The sequence below is a fragment of the Cricetulus griseus genome, chromosome 2 (assembly GCF_003668045.3).
Source record: "Cricetulus griseus strain 17A/GY chromosome 2, alternate assembly CriGri-PICRH-1.0, whole genome shotgun sequence".
Taxonomy (NCBI): domain Eukaryota; kingdom Metazoa; phylum Chordata; class Mammalia; order Rodentia; family Cricetidae; genus Cricetulus; species Cricetulus griseus.
In genome coordinates, this window is record NC_048595.1 from 81,074,817 (window position 1) to 81,091,207 (window position 16,391).

Genomic DNA, 16,391 nt, shown 5'->3' on the forward strand with positions numbered 1-16,391 from the left:
AGCAGAAAAAGTCAATGGAATCTTGAAATTTAAGGTAAATAGATGGAACTATAAGAAACCATGCTCAGTGAGGCAACACAGTCACAAAAAGACAAACATGGTATGTACTCACTCATATATGGATGCTAGATATAGAGCAAAGGATAAGCAGCCTACAACCCATACCTCTAGAGAAGCTAGGAAACAAGGAAGACCCTAAGAGAGACATACATGGTTCCCCAGAGAAGGGGAAAGGGACAAGATCTCCTGAGAAAATTGGAAGCATGGGGGGAGGGGAGATGGAGTTAGGATAAAGAGAAGGGGAGAGAGGAGAGCAGAGGAAGACATGAGGGATCAGGAAGATTGAGTTGGGGAAAGAATAGAGTAGAGCAAGAAAAAGATACTTTAATAGAGGGAGCCATTGTAGGTTTAAAGAGAAATCTGTTACTAGGGAAATGTCAAGAGATATACAAGGATAACCCCAAGGATGATTTTCAGCAATAGTGAAGATGCTATCCTAAATGCCCTTCACCTATAATGAGACTGATGACTACCTTATATGCCATCCTAGAGCCTTCATCCAGTAGCTGATGGCAGTAGACGCAAAGACCCACAGCTAAGAACTTAGCTGATATCCTGGAATAAAGTTACTGAGATGGAGGAATGATGAGCAAAGGGATAAAAACCAGGTTGGGGAAACCCACATAAACAGTTGATCTGAGCAAAGGAGTGCTCATGGACCCCAGATTGACAGCTTGGAAACCAGCATAGGACAGAGCCAGGCCTCCTGATCATGGGTATCAGTTAGGAGACCTGGGCAGTCTATGAGGCCTCTGGTAGTGGAACAGTATCCCTAATGTACAAGTTGATATTGAGAGCTCATTCCCCATGGAGGAATAATCTCTCAGTTTAGACATATGAGGGAGGGCCTAGACCCTGCCCCAAATTATGAACCCCCATGGAAGGCCTCGCCTTTTCTATGGAGCAGAAGAGGGATCTGATGGGGTTTGTTGGGGGCTATGGGAAGATGGGAGAGAGAGGGAACTGGGATTGATGTATAAAATAAGGTTGTTTCTAATTTAAATAAAAATAAACAAATAATTTTAAAACTTAAAAAAATAATTAAATGGCCAATTATTTTCTGTGTTTGTAATTCAGAATGATAATTTTATCTAAGTTGATGTCATCAAATGTTCTTACCTATACTCCGAATTGGTGGGTGGGGGGCTGGGTTTATATGGAAACAGAAATGAACGCAGGGCAAAACCTAAACAGATCATTCTCAAGTTAATCTTTTCTTTGGATTTACTTTCATGTTTGTTACAATGTAGTTTTTGTCTCAGATAATTCTATTTGATTTTTTTTTTTTTTTTTGGTTTTTCAAGACAGGGTTCCTCTGTGTAGCTTTGGAGCCTATCCTGGCACTCGCTCTGGAGACAAGGCTGGCCTCGAACTCACAGATATCTGCCTGCCTCCACTTCCTGAGTGCTGGTTATTTGATTCTTACCTTCTGTCTTTAGTTTTTACTGAAAAGAAAAAGAAAAATAAAGAAATTATTAAACATTTATTATTTTTCTCACCATGACCTAAATTTTGAGTAATGATAATGTTAATAATTCTCATTTATAGATGAGACTGTCAAAGCACATATTAGTTAAGTAATGCATAAGCAGTTATGTCATTCTGGATAAATGCCTGGGTGTTAACTTGGCTTCATCTGCCTCCACAATAAAGACTTTTCATCCTCAGTCTGTTGAAGATATAGTATATATTCTTGAGTTCTATGATTACTAAACCTTAAGCCCAATGTTGGTCTTATGAATTATTAATAATAAAAGTGATTTTGCTAGTGACTTGAATTCTACACAGTATTAATATATTATTATAATTGCAAATTATTAATGTCTTAAGAAGAGAAAAATAGATGTTTTTATTCCATTGAGTCAAAATTGTGTTTACAAGTGTCTTGCCCTTTGGGACAATTTTGGAGTTAGAACCCATTCAATTTTTTCCTATGGCTTGTTTTGCTTCTTGTTTCCTTTCTTCTTAGAATCTTTATCTTCAAAGTCACAATTGCTTTACTTTTTAATTTTGTTTTTATTTTAAATAGAAAGAAAATTATTTTACATGTCAATCCCAAGTCCCTCTCCCTCCCCTCCTCCCCTGCCCTGCCAACTAACACCCTACCTATCCCATAACATCTGATCCCCAGGGAAGGTGAGGCCTTCCATAGGGGTCTTCAAAATCTGTCATATTCTTTGTGATAGGGCGTAAGGCCAAGCCCTAGTGTCTAGGCTCAGGGAGTATCCCTCCACATGGGATGGGCTCCCAAAGTCCATTCCTATGCTAGGGATAAGTCCTGACCCAGTACAAGAGGCCCCATAGATTTCCAAGGTCTCCTCACTGACACTCACATTCAGGTGGTCTGGATCAGTCCTATGCTGGTTTCCCAGCTACAGAGGAGAGGCTACCTTAAATGCCTTCTCCTGATAATGAGATTGATTACTAATTCTTGTGCCATTGTATAGCCTTCATCCTGAAGCTTTTGGAAGTAGAAGCAGACTCCTACAGCTAAACCTTGAACTGAACTGAAATCCAGTTACAGAGAAGGAGGACTGATGAGCAAAGGGGTCCATACCAGGCTGGTGAAACCCACAGAAACAGCTGACCTGAACAAGGGATTGCTCTTGGTCCCCAGACAATTACTTTACCTTGTCATTATGCCATGTTTTTTATGTATCTGTAGGGAAATGTCCTATGCTGTACTCTTATCAGTGCATACATAATTACATTTATGACTCACACAGATGAAACAGGAAAATCTATTAACACATTATTTTTTACTACACCACAAATGCACAAATATTAATGTTCTAAATGGTTATATTCATAGCTTACAGGCCTCTAGTCCATCGGCATCTTAGGATTAATTACTTTACCATATATGACTAAAAATGGTATCTACTGAAATGTCCACATCATCAATAACTATGAACATGGATGTGACTTTCAACAAATAAATTCTAAAGAGCTGCATACAGGAACCAATTTAGTAATAAGTCTAAAGCATTGGTAAGCATCTATATAGAGTAAAATTTCACGAGTTAGAAATTATGATAGCATTCATTAATACATTTATTCCAAATTGTGTTATTTCTTGTCAGCTGTCTTGTAAACTTATCCAAGGATCATTGCATGTTGATTTCTTCATCATTGAGTGATTTTGTGAAAGCACTCTACTTCAAGCACTGTTGTGACATGCACTAATTTTAAAAAAGAATGGACAAAATTAAAATGATTTCATGTGGACATTAATCTGTTGTTCTGAGTCTAGACAACATGGTCTCATTCTCCTGGGAAATCTAGTGAAGATCTGTGGACAATTGTAACTCCAACCTTCTTAAGTAGTGGAGCTTCTGTATATATAACAGTAGAGTGGAAGATATGTTTGAAGAGATACAGACTATCCACATAACATGTGAGATATCTATGTGAATGATGTACTAGGCTTGTTGTCTACCACGAACTCTTCACCTGTCTGAAGTCCTCTTGTTTTTCTTTATATAGCATTTTATATAGTCTGTATTGCATTTTTATGCAAAATAATCCCCATCATCTTTGAGATCAGGGGACTAGATGCTATCCCAATCTCCAATTTCAGTAATTCATGGAGAGGGAGAGAGAGAGAGAGAGAGAGAGAGAGAGAGAGAGAGAGAGAGAGAGAGAGAGAGAGCACAGAGATAGATTGAGAGAGAGGAAGAGGATTTTTGGATTGGTTTTCATAGTTGGAATTATGAGATTTAAACCTAGAGAGAGGCCCACACAAATAGCAATCTTGAAGTCCCAATTTTTTATTATATCTTAAACCATCTTCTTTAAGGCATAGTGATAGAATATTATTTATTTATTATTGCATATCCCCTTTAAAATAATGAACTCTAATTTTTCTAAAAGTTTTAAGATAAAGTATACAGATCTAAACAAAGGAACAATGAATTACATATAACTGTTTAATGTTTTGTTTTATATATTTGAGTTTTCAGAGGAGCTGAATAATTTAAATGCTGATTCTGACATTTTTCTCTGGATGGCTTACCTTTTTCAACTTCTTTTCTAAAGAAACTTATACTATGTTTTTGTATATAAATATACAAATAAATTCTGTAATGAAATTAGAATAATGGCTTTATCTTGCATAGAAAAACAGTATAAAATAGTCTCTTAAAACTTAAAATATTTAGTCCTTCAGTGGTGTCTTATGGTTACTATTGCTGTAATGAAACAATGACCAAAAGTAAGTCAGGGAGGAAAGTTTATTTGGCTTACACTTCCACATTACTGTTCATTAGTGAAGGAAGTCAGGACAGGAATTCAAACAGGGCAGAAACCTGGAGGCAGAAGCTGATGTAGAAACTATGGAGGAGTGCATACTTACTTACTGAGTTGTTTCTCATGGCTGACTCAGCCTGATTTCTTATAGTACCCAGTACCCAGAAGCCCAGGGATCACCCCACCTACAATATTCTAGGCTCTCTCCTATCAATCACAAATTAAGGAAATGCCCTATAAGCTTGCCTGCACCCAATTTTATGGAAGCACTTCACAAATGAGGTCGATTCCTCTCAGGTAAGAAGACTTGTGTCAAGTTGACATAAAACTAATCCACACCAGTGACAACTTTCATATATTTATTTTTAAATTGACTATGAGGAAATGGGTCCTTATTAGGAAATGAAAAATGAACTGACTTTATTAGATTCTCTCAATAGGTAGAAATAAATTTGTATTAGGATGTAAATATAAATGGTCCCTCCTATCTTGACCCTATTCAATTCATGAACAAAGTCCTCCCAGCTGTAGAAATGTTTTATAACCCCTTTCAGGACTCATCCTTTCATGGTGATCTCAGAGATAAAAATATAGCCATGGGGCACGAAGAAGGCTAATTTTGGCAGATAATGTAGGGTGAGTATTTCTATTAATATTTACCTCTGAACAATAGGTATTCACAAAATCCCACATGCATTCTCCTCTCCCTAAACCCAACATTGTCCTTGAAAGAGAACAGAGTCAAACCATCTTTCCTTCACCTTCACCCTGAAGGTGAAATGGCTTTCAACATCACACAGAAATCCTTAGCTTTTAAGACAAACAAAATGAAATTCTCCACTCATCCACATTATTCCTTGCTCATGTGGTGCTTAAATCTGGAGAAAGGCATATGACTATTTTTGCATAATTGTTTACAAACCCATCCTCCTCCTCAAAGGCTGTACTCAGCTGAGATTAATTTTCCTAAGGAAAACTAAAAGGGCTGCAATCCTTCTGGTAAAGCTATTGGATTCTTCAAGTAGCACCAAAACCACCTAGCTCCTTCGCTTGACTGCATCCCAAGCAAAGACCATAATTTCAGTGACTTATGGTTGATGACAAGAGCTGACATTTTCTGAATACTCAAGGATTTTGTAAACTCATTTAGATTCTACAACAACAATCAAGCAAAGAAGAGAACAGGTGTTAAATGTCACACTCCTGAGAAAATTACAGCTAAGGAGGTTAAATAATTTGTCAATGTCGAACAGCTACTATGTGTTAAATCACAGATCAAATTCCAAAATATTTGTGTTACATTTCACTGTCAATCTCTTTTGATATGTTTTTATTTTCCTCCTTTTCATGTGTCCACCCAGCTTTGAAGGGAGGAGTAAGAGCTTGAGGTATGATCATGACAGTCTTTGCTTAAGTGTGTGTGTGCAGAATACATTTTCAATATGCATCACAATAAAATGACTTAAAGGGAATTCAAATTTGGAGGATACATAAATTTGTTCACAAGCATGGCATTTCTGTGCATTGTCTGCAGGTTAAAGCAACAAATTCACCAAGGTTTTTTTTAATGTAGTGGAGTTCTTTAGTAGATAAATATAAATGAGGTCTTAAAAATACAAAAATCATGTTTATTCTATCCTAAATACAGATTGTAAGCAAGAAGTAAATCAGCTGGATCTCAGATGTTGAAACTTTTGGTACAGTATTTTAGAAATATGCCTCCTTTTTAGCAAACTCATTTCTCAGATCATATGAAAGTGAGCAAAGAAAGGAGGAATTTGTATTAACATTTCTACTGTCAGGTAAAATTTGGGAATGGCTAGACAGAGTGTGCTACTTTGCTTTTCTGTTGTTGTGATATAATACTGACCAAAACCAACTTGTGGAGGAAAGAGTTGATTCTATCTTGCAAACACTCAGGTCTAATCCAGCATCAAAGGGCAGGAGTTCAAGGTAGGAATCTGGAAACAGGAACTAAAGCAGAGGACATGGGGGAGTGCTGCTGACTGGCTTGTTCCACATAGCTTTCTCAACCTGTTTTCTTATATAACCAAGACCAGTTGGCTAAGGCTGGCACTATTCACAGTCAACTGGACTCTCCTACATCAATCATTAAATAGAAATGCCCCACAGACACAACCAAAGGCCAATCTAATGGTGGCAATTACTCAAATAAGTTTCCCTCTTCCTAAATCACACTGGTTGGATCAAGTTGACAAAAATCTAACTAGTATATCAAACAAGAGAATGTCAATGCAGTTTATTATGTTAGAGGAGAAGGAGACATCTAAGCTATATTGTTTTACTAAAGAATACACAGCTTCTTTTGGAATGATTATGCAATTATTGCATTCAACCCTAAGAAAGACTACTGAGAACCTAGAGTCTAAGACTGAATATTACTGATTCAGTACATACTATTCCAATAATATTACCAACATCTGACTTTAGCAACCATATAAGCAACACAAAACTACAGCAGATAACTGGGCCAATGAGAAGTGTTGTAACAAAAGTAAAGTGTAATCCTGTGGTAAACTAGGGTGTAGCAAAACTGACTTTAGTAAGACTAATCTTGGGAAGTCTTTCCAGATATGATACTTAAACTTCTGAGGAAGAGCTATCTAGGAAATCTCGGAGACTGTTCTGATAAAGGATTAGAATGAGCAGACCTTAAAATGAATAAAAGTTTAGTGTATTTGAGAAGCAGACCGAAGGTCATTACAGTGAAGGTGGTAGTAGGTAGATGCTAGAAGGAAGAACTCTGATAAAATTGACTGAGGACTTCAATTTATTCCATGTACATTTTACTGTTGTTGGAGGAATTGAGACAAAGGAATAATGAGGTCTTGCTGAGACGTTCTAAAAACATCTCTGTATTAAAAATGTATCAAAGTAGGTGAGAAAGGAAAATGGAGGGCAATATTTTGCAAGCAGTAGGTGTATGAGAGTGCACAATCATTTTGGAATATTTGAGTCCCATGTATATGTGTAAGGCAATTTATTGATGAGAGCTATGGCTTGATGCTGCTGCAGTTCATATAGATATGGGGAATGAACCGTAGAATAATTCAATGTCATTTCCTTTCTCACAAGTTATAATATACTTCTGCCATGGCAAAGTTATCTCTTGAACTCAGGAATAACCCCATATATGATGACCTGTACACATTAATATGATGGACTTAATCCATAACAATAGATGTGGAAATTGGGAAAGAGACCCAGATGAGAGATTGTGAAGAAATATTTGCAACTTCTTTTAATACTGGCAGAGCTTTGGGTTGTTGCTTCAGAGGGGAGACTTAGAAAGCCAAAAATAAGACTAAGACAAGATGGAAATATGGAAAGAAGTGTATGAAAAGGCAAAGGATGGAGAAGAGGAAGAGAACAGAGAGGGTGAGAAGAGGCATAGAACTAAGAAGTTAGGAATGCCTTATGATATAATAACACACATCAAAAGTGAAACTTGATGTCAGAGTTTGCAGCACCAGTAGTCAGATTCACTGTTTTCTATGAACTTCAATTAAAAGTCATGATGAATGTTTTATATGACACATAGAGAACCCCACAACTTCAAGAGGCAATTCAACTTTTTCAAAACTCCATAGCCATTTATTTCAAGTTCAAGATTAGAATTCAGATCTATCTAATCCAAAACCAACTTTCTCACTGTAAATTGACTTTGTCAACTGTTGGTGTCTTTATAAATAGCATCATATATTATGGAATATTTTATTTACGTAACATTTTCAACATTATGTTATGCAACCATTTCAGTGTTCCCATTACCTCTGATGTATAACATGCTTTTGGATTATTATAATATATTTACTAATAATGAGCACATAGGATATTATTAACTTTTAAAAAGTTATTTTTAGCTAGGTGTAGTGGCATGAGCCTTTAATTACAGCACTTAAGAGACATAAACAGGCAGATCTCTGAGTTTTTAGGCCAGCCTGATCCATAGAGTGAGTTCTAGGGAGCCAGGGAACCCGTGATATATATATATATATATATATATATATATATATATATATATATATATATGTGTGTGTGTGTGTGTGTGTGTGTGTGTGTGTGTGTGTGTGTGTGTGTGTGTGTGTGTGTCCCTTCATTTTTAGAGACAGAGAAATTGAGATTATAGGTGAGTTAGAAATTACCAGTGAAGAGTTATCTGAGCTTGGACAATAACCATAGTTGACAACTTTCTAAACATGCCTTCTTTCTAGACTACTGTCCCTCTTTTCTACTGTCTTCCAAGCCATGTACTTAAGAACTCATTCTTTTATATAGGGCTGGAGAGATGGCTCAATGCTTAAGAGTGCTAAATGTTGTTGAAGAAGACTGAGTTCAGTCCTCAGCACTCATGTCAGGTAGCTATAACTCCTATAAGTATAACTTCAGCTCCAGGGGATCCAGCACCTCTGGCCTCCACTAACACCAAAAATGACATGCACAAACACAAACACACAAGGAAACATGTAATTAAACATAGAAAATAAATATTTAAAAATGAATGTGTTGTTTGTTTGATTGTTGTACTTCTATGTAAACCACTGAAATATATTCATTATTCTTCTCTGGACATCCAGGGTAGAAATTTGTAAGAAGATGGATTTTGAAAACAAAACAAGACAAACCTTGAGGAAAGACTATGTGGTGGAGTAATGAGACAACTGCTGCCTCTGTGGGTCTTCAGTGCATCCTTGACTTCCTTAAAGAACCTCACACATCAGAGACTGCTTTTAGTTGAACTTTATGCAAACAACACAATTGTTTCTTAGAACAACTATATCCCCTCAATTTTTTATACCACTTTAACTTTGTTGTAGGTATGACCATTTATAAAATCATATCAATGTGACCAACAGTCAATTCTATCAAATACCAAAGCAAACTAAGTACATTAAAAATAATGGAGGTGCATTTTAAAAAGACATAACAGAAAAGAATGTCACCAGCAACTTAATCTCATTGTTCTTTCTTAATCACAGAGGAAACAGTTCCATGAAATATGAAGTGAGTATATGTGCACTCACAGAACACCCACTGGAGTTGTTCCCTGTTGAAAAGTCCACAAGTGTATTGACTTCATGGACAGAGAGGCTTGCAGGGAACTCACTTTGTACAATATCTGAAGCTATAATTTTATTTCCTTGGAAAAGTCCTTGTGTTATCATTTTACATTCATTATAATAATTAAATAAAAACCTTGTTAAGTTTCTCCCTCTGTCTCTTATTCTCTGATCTACCCGTTCTTACACAAAATACTGTAGAGAGGTGTAAACTTATACAATGCCCCTCCTGTGTGTGTGTGTGTGTGTGTGTGTGTGTGTGTGTGTGTGTGTGTGTGTGTGTGTGTAGGCTAGAAATCTGAGTTGATTATTTCTTCAGTTACTTCTTCCTTGTCTTTGAGATAGAGTTTCTTGGGGAAGCCAGCACTCATTTCTTACATAGAATGGTCGCTAGAAAGCTCTGAAATCTACTTATTACTCTCCAACCTGAGCTCAGATTACAGATGTGCAGCATCCACACCATACTTTTGACATGGGTTCTATGAATCTGAATTTAGGCACTCTCTTGAGTGGTACCTCCACAGCACACTCCCATTTCATATTTTCAGTTTTGTCATTTATTCTTTCAACTAATTATTATTGCAGATCTGCTATGTGCCACAGTCCTAGATTCAGCATTTTTGATTTTTGTAAGCTTGTTTGGAAAGGGAAACTTGTTCATTGGAGGCTCATGTTCCTTTGGAACTGCACACTGAGGAGCTTTGGAGGTGCGCCAACTTGGAGACTGCAGGTAGGCAAGATTTCAGGTTAGCTTCTAATCTCAGCATCATCAATATTTGTAGTTGGGTCACAGAACACAGACAAGATGTATTCTCAGCATTGCCTAGCTAAATTCTTGTAAGGAATGACTCAGGGGATTGTGACATATGATTAAATCAGAGTATGAAGTTTAGCAAATGAAGTCAACTTCATTTGTCTGGGACCCCACCAGCACGTAATGCTTTTGGGTGGTATTTGGAAGATGGTGGGACATAAAAGCATCCTTCTGACTTGCTTTCTCTAACCCCCAAGACAATTTAGCTCAGCAAACACCTTGCAAGATTATAGAAATGGTTAAATAAAAAGAGCTTTGGAATATGTCTTAATTATTGCTTTGGTGAAAGATAGTGACAGAATACAACTTGGGGTAGAAAGGGTTTATTTGACTTATACTTCCACATCACTCTTCATCACTGAAGGAAGTCAGCACAGGAACTTAAATATGGCAGGAACCTGGAAGCAGGAGCTGATGCAGAGGCCATTGAGAGGCTCTCTCTCTCTCTCTCTCTCTCTCTCTCTCTCTCTCCCTCCCTCCCTCCCTCTTTCCCTCCCTCCCTCCCTCTTGGTTTTTCAAGGCAGGGTTTCTCTGTGGATTTGGAGGCTGTCCTGGAACTAGCTCTTGTAAACTAGACTGATCTCGAACTCACAGAGATCCACCTGCCTCTTTCCCCGAATGCTGGGACTCAAGGCATGGGCCACCATTGCCTGGCAAGGGCTCTCTTTCTTTTATTGTTTTGTTCCTCATGACTTGTTAAGTCTTCTTTCCTACAGAATACAGGACCACTAGCCCAGGGATGGCATCATCCACAATGGTCTGGGCTCTGCCCTGTCAATCACTAATTAAGAAAATGCCCTACATGCTTGCCTACAGCCCCATCTTATGGAGACTTTTTTTTTCCATTTGAGGTTCATTCCTCTCAGATAGTTATAGAGTGTGTCACATAAAATTAGCCACCAGAGTCTGTCTATGAGGCATAGGGACAGACTTTTGTGCTCTAGCTGAAATGTGACTTTTTTCTGCTAAAATAGGAATGGACCCAGAACAACATGTAACAATGTATAGACAAACTTGCTGGCTTCTCACGAAGTGTAATACGTAATGGTTAGGAGCCATTTGCCTCACACACCTTAAGAATATGCAGAACTCCTTCTTCTAAGAGCTCTTCAGCAACTCTCACTGGCCCTCCCTGGTTTGGAAGATGCTGCTCAGCAGATGGGCCCAGATTGCTGTCAGGGATGGTGAGTCACACAGCACACTTTAGTCATTCAGGTGCATTTGTGTTGGACTCAGTGGCTGGGAATCAGCCCTGGGCTCAGCACTTGTGTATTTCCACAGACGATGAATGTTCCAGGGCTTGTTGTGAAATAGAAATTTATAAATTGTTATGTTCTACTGTTGACAGCCTTCTCTATGTGCTTGATGTTCAGCAGCCTCTGGGTCTCTTGTTCCCCTTGAAGGAGAGGGAACTTGTTTGGCTGAAACACAACCAGGTATCCTGCCCTGAATGGGAATCTTAATATTGATTATCATATTTTATACTCACAACAACCCTTTGAAATTAGTGTGGAGATCCTTCTCTTACAGAAGTAACACAGAGCCAAGAAAGTGTGGTAAAGGGTTGGAAGAATTCCTTAGTTAGGAAATGTGGAGCTAAGACTCAAACTCAGAACGGCATTTTCCAAAGGCATGTTCCATATTATACAGTTTTTAATCCAAGAAAAGATGATCTACTCATTTATTATTTTAGTTTTGGTCCACTTTGATTCTTATTATAGCCTTCTGAAATTGGCAGGAACCATACAGTTACATCCGAAGCCTGGAGAGATCACAACAAAAGAAAATATTCACATTTCTTTTTAATTCTATCCCTTTTTATGGGAAATGGTTACATGAATTTATGTATATGACTTTGGGTCATAAAGTACAGCAACATTTCAGAATTCTTTGTGGAACTGAAATAAATTTGCTTTGTTTACAGTAGATTCTTTTTTAGAATTTGTATGTTTTGACTTCTAGAATGGACTTTAATTATGCTAAATGCAGAAAGAGCAAGGGTATCTTTAAATATTGATAATTCAAGAGAAAAAATTGAAATGGATACAAGACACAACTTAATCACTATAATGTGATTTAAAATTCAAAAGAATACCCATTCCATACTACTTCCCAGAAATAATTGATGATATTTGGAGCTAATATGCAAGTTAGAATTTCACTGGCAAAATTGATAGATCCTAGGAGCTGTAGCACTCAATAACCTGAATCCTTATTCAGCTCTAAAAAAATTATATCTTTTCCAAACCATTTTCTTCGGTTTCTCCCAAGCAGATCTATATACTATGTGTCAATATACTTGAATATCAGGACTACCATCAATCAGTTGTTATCTGTCTACTATCCATTGACTATGTTCTATCTACCATCTATCTGTTTGTTTGTCTGTCTGACTGAATGTCTATCTATCTATCTCACTGTCTTCTATATATCATCTATCCATCTATCTGTACCTATGTATCTATATATTTATCTTGAAGACACCTATAGTGTTCATTCTTATTGCTCTAAGTAATGAAAAATAAAGTAACACAAGTTTTAAGGACAGATAGTTCTAGAACAAGGTTGTATGTGTTTGGAACACAGAGAGTGACTTTGTAACAGTTGTCTCCTTCTGCAGAGGCTTTTGAAAAGAAACAGATGTCTTCATGTCCCTGTGTCACATGAGCTTGAAAGAATTCTGAAACAAAGAGTCAAGAATATTTGCATCCTGAAACTCATGACCTCAGAGATGTCAGCTTTGTAAATAAATCCTAATATCAAATTGTGCTTTGTCCTTCATATTGGCTAGCATTTTATTTTTAGAATGTATTTTGACTATTGGAGGCCTTATGCATTCCAAAAAAATTTCTGAAACATTTTTTTCATCTTTACAGAAATCCCTGGCATTGTTTGGTTATAATGGTACAGGATATATAAATCAAGTCTGAAAGCATCAACATCCTAGCTTTTGACCTAAAACATTAAGAGTCACCCTCTGCATGTCTTCAAAATTCTGAATTCACTATTATTCTACACTGATTGCTCTCACCATCTTGTTCTCCTGAGATGCCAAGCACATCTTTCTTCTAGAGCTGAGCAACAGAGATAAGTCATTTTTCTTCACAATTTTAGTGTGTGCTTTCATGTTGCACACATGTTGTAATTTTAAAAATAAAATTACAGATCTGTCTGTTTGTGCTTTTTGCAGCTTCCTTCCCTTCTATTCTCATTTTTTGTTCTCCAAACTCTGTTTCTGGCTGGCTCCTACAAGTATCCTCATTGCTGAATTCTGAGTGTTGTATAGAGTGTCCTATATTATTTTATGCTAATATTTTAACACTAGTTTAAGAGACCTGATTATGTTGTGACTTGTGGATTGCTTCATGTTCCATTTTGCTTGGAATGCATTGTGTTTCTTAGATATCTGGCTTATGATTCCCATAAAATGTGGATAATTATAAGTCATTATTTCCTCATATACTCTATTTTGTTATCCCCCCACTCTTTATGCTCCTCTGGGTACTCCAATTATATACATATTTGATACTCTCTAGTGTCCCATGGCTCACCAATTACTTGATTATGGTAGTGTCACTCATATTTATGTATGTAGAGGCAGTTATTTCATTTGTAATTAGTAAGTTTCATATGGGTTGAGAATGCAACTATTCAACTGACCTGTTTCCCATCTTTCCTAATCGGAGGATCCACTGATTCATACAATAATTATTACAATAGTGTAGGCCAAATAGTAATATTTTACATCATTTCCTTAGCATTTATCAAATAAGTCTATGTAACAGACACAGTTGTATTTCCCTACAAAAGATTACATCCTCCAACCCAGAATGTGCATACATTGTGTGTGCAAGTTTGTGAGTGTGTGTGTATTTGTGTGTGTGTGTGTGTGTGTGTATGTGTGTATTTCATTGTAAAGGAGAACAATGATTATAGACACAATGTCGTCACTAAACAATTGACCTAGGAAAAGACTATTCCAAATTATCTGGTAGGTTCATTACAATTGCAGACTCCCTTCAAATGTTCAAGAGGGAGGGATAGAAATTGTTCAGAGTGAGACAGAAATACTCCAAGGTTATTTCTGATGTTAATTTTAAAAGGAACTACAGCCTGAGGATGCAGGAACCTATGGAGTTTGGAAAAGACAAAAACGTGGATTTTTACCTTGAACATTTCAGAAAGGATACTGCTCCTGCTAATAACTTTATTTTAGAGTGCCACAATCTACTTCAGATTTTTTGACTTTTATAACTGCAAATCTTGTTTTAAAAATGCTATATTTTACTGCAGTTATGATAATTTACTATACATTTATAATGTTCATTTCTATTATAATACTAATATTGCTCAAATCATCCCATACTTTAATAATGAGCATTCAATCAAATCAACTCGTATTTCTTTTGGATACATCTTCATTATTTGATAACCATTTATGCTTTGGAGCTTCCATTCCTAACTCTGTTACAGTCATATTTTATTTGTCTAAAATTATTGCCAGGCAGTGGTGGCACAATCTGGAAATCCCAGGATTTCCAGAGGCAACCTGTATACATGTGTGGAGTCCAGACTAAACAGCAGTCGACTGAAGACATGAAAATTCACTATAGAACACTGTTTTGACTCAGAAACCCTGTCTCAAAAAAAAAATTAGTTTCATTATTTTGTTTGTTTTGGTGTTTTGCCTTACGTATGTCGGTGCACCACATTAATGCAGTACCTCTGGAAGCTAGAGGAGTGTTACAGATCCCCTGGAACTAGTGTTACAGATGCTTGTGAACCACCAGATGGGTGCCAGAGATTCTTTGTCTTCTGGAAGAGCAGCCAGTGCTCTTAAACATTGAGCTTTCACTCTAGCCTTCCATGTCATATTTTATTCATTGCTGTCTTTGTATAATAATTGGTAACTTTCATGCTGTTGAAAAATAGTGTTCTCTTCAAACTGAAAAAACACTTAAGCCCATATACATTATTATATCATCAAAAACTTGGTTAAAGATGTTCACCTTATATTAATATTTGAAATCAGCAGAAAACATAACTGTACTTACAATGCACTTATTCCAAAACTGCAATTGATATTTCATGCCATAATTTAATTTCTTAATGCCTTCATGCCATTATTTATTTACATGATTTTTATTCTAAAAGGAAATCAGAGTAAAAAATTTCAAAACTGATAAAAATGATGACAGCTTCCAAAACTAATGAGTCATTGGTTAGTAATATGATGTAATGGACTTTTATTTCAGTGATGCTTATTTGGTGTGTTATTTTGTCCGGAAAATAGAATCTTCCAGAAGGCATGACTAAAGAAGAGCAGTGGGGTCCAGCATTTGCTGAAGAGGTCATGATTTACAATGTCTGTGATGCCACAATTGTCCTGGATGAGGCAATTATTAGATACTACTTCTATATTTGTCTACCTAAATTTAGATAAAGTCATCCTTCTTTCAAAGAATCTTTGTCAGAAAAATTAAACTTGGCCTGTATTGGGCCTTGGATTACATGCTTACTAATGAGTATTGGTGTAGATGGTGATGATGATTTGGCTACTATGAGGATTTCCAGAGGCAACCTGTATACATGTGTGGAGTCCAGACTAAACAGCAGTCGACTGAAGACATGAAAATTCACTATAGAACACTGTTTTGATTGTACATTACAACCATTTGTCTAGGCAACATTATGTACACATTGCTCAGGAGGTTTTTATAATATTTAGTATTGAATGTTGAAGACAAACATGCCTGTATTGCTTATTTGTCAAAAAAGTGATGTGCTGCAGATCATTAAAAATTGAAAAAAAGGCCATAGGATTTATCTGTCTGATTACAATATTTGTAAATGAGAACAAGAAATAATTTTGTTTACATCTGACTTCTTGAGAAAGTGTAAATTAGATATAGAACAAGACTGTTAGAAATGACAGATAATATGTATCCCTAGTGGCAGAGTTATAATGAATGTTGAACTTTCTAGACTTCCTGCATTCACTTTGATGCACTTTAGTAATAATTTCAAATTATAGGATTGTTCTATGAATAATTCTCTAAAAAATAAGTCCCCTTACACAAACCTCAAAATTTTGGCTCGAAAATCTGTGTCAGCAATGCTTTGGGTATTTAAAAAAGAGACCTCATTATCCTATAGAGAAATAGTGTAAGTTTCTTGAATCTTGCTGA

At 36.5% G+C, this 16,391-nt stretch overlaps 1 long non-coding RNA gene across 1 annotated transcript in view; it reads left to right on the plus strand.

Annotated features, from left to right (window-relative positions):
• The window catches only part of LOC113830989, a 45,234-nt gene extending 35,751 nt beyond the window's left edge, over window positions 1–9,483 (plus strand). The window contains exon 3 of the long non-coding RNA XR_003482208.2: window positions 8,907–9,483. This is a non-coding gene — a long non-coding RNA (uncharacterized LOC113830989). The remainder of the gene's footprint in view (window positions 1–8,906) is intronic.
• The last annotated feature ends 6,908 nt before the right edge of the window (window positions 9,484–16,391 follow it).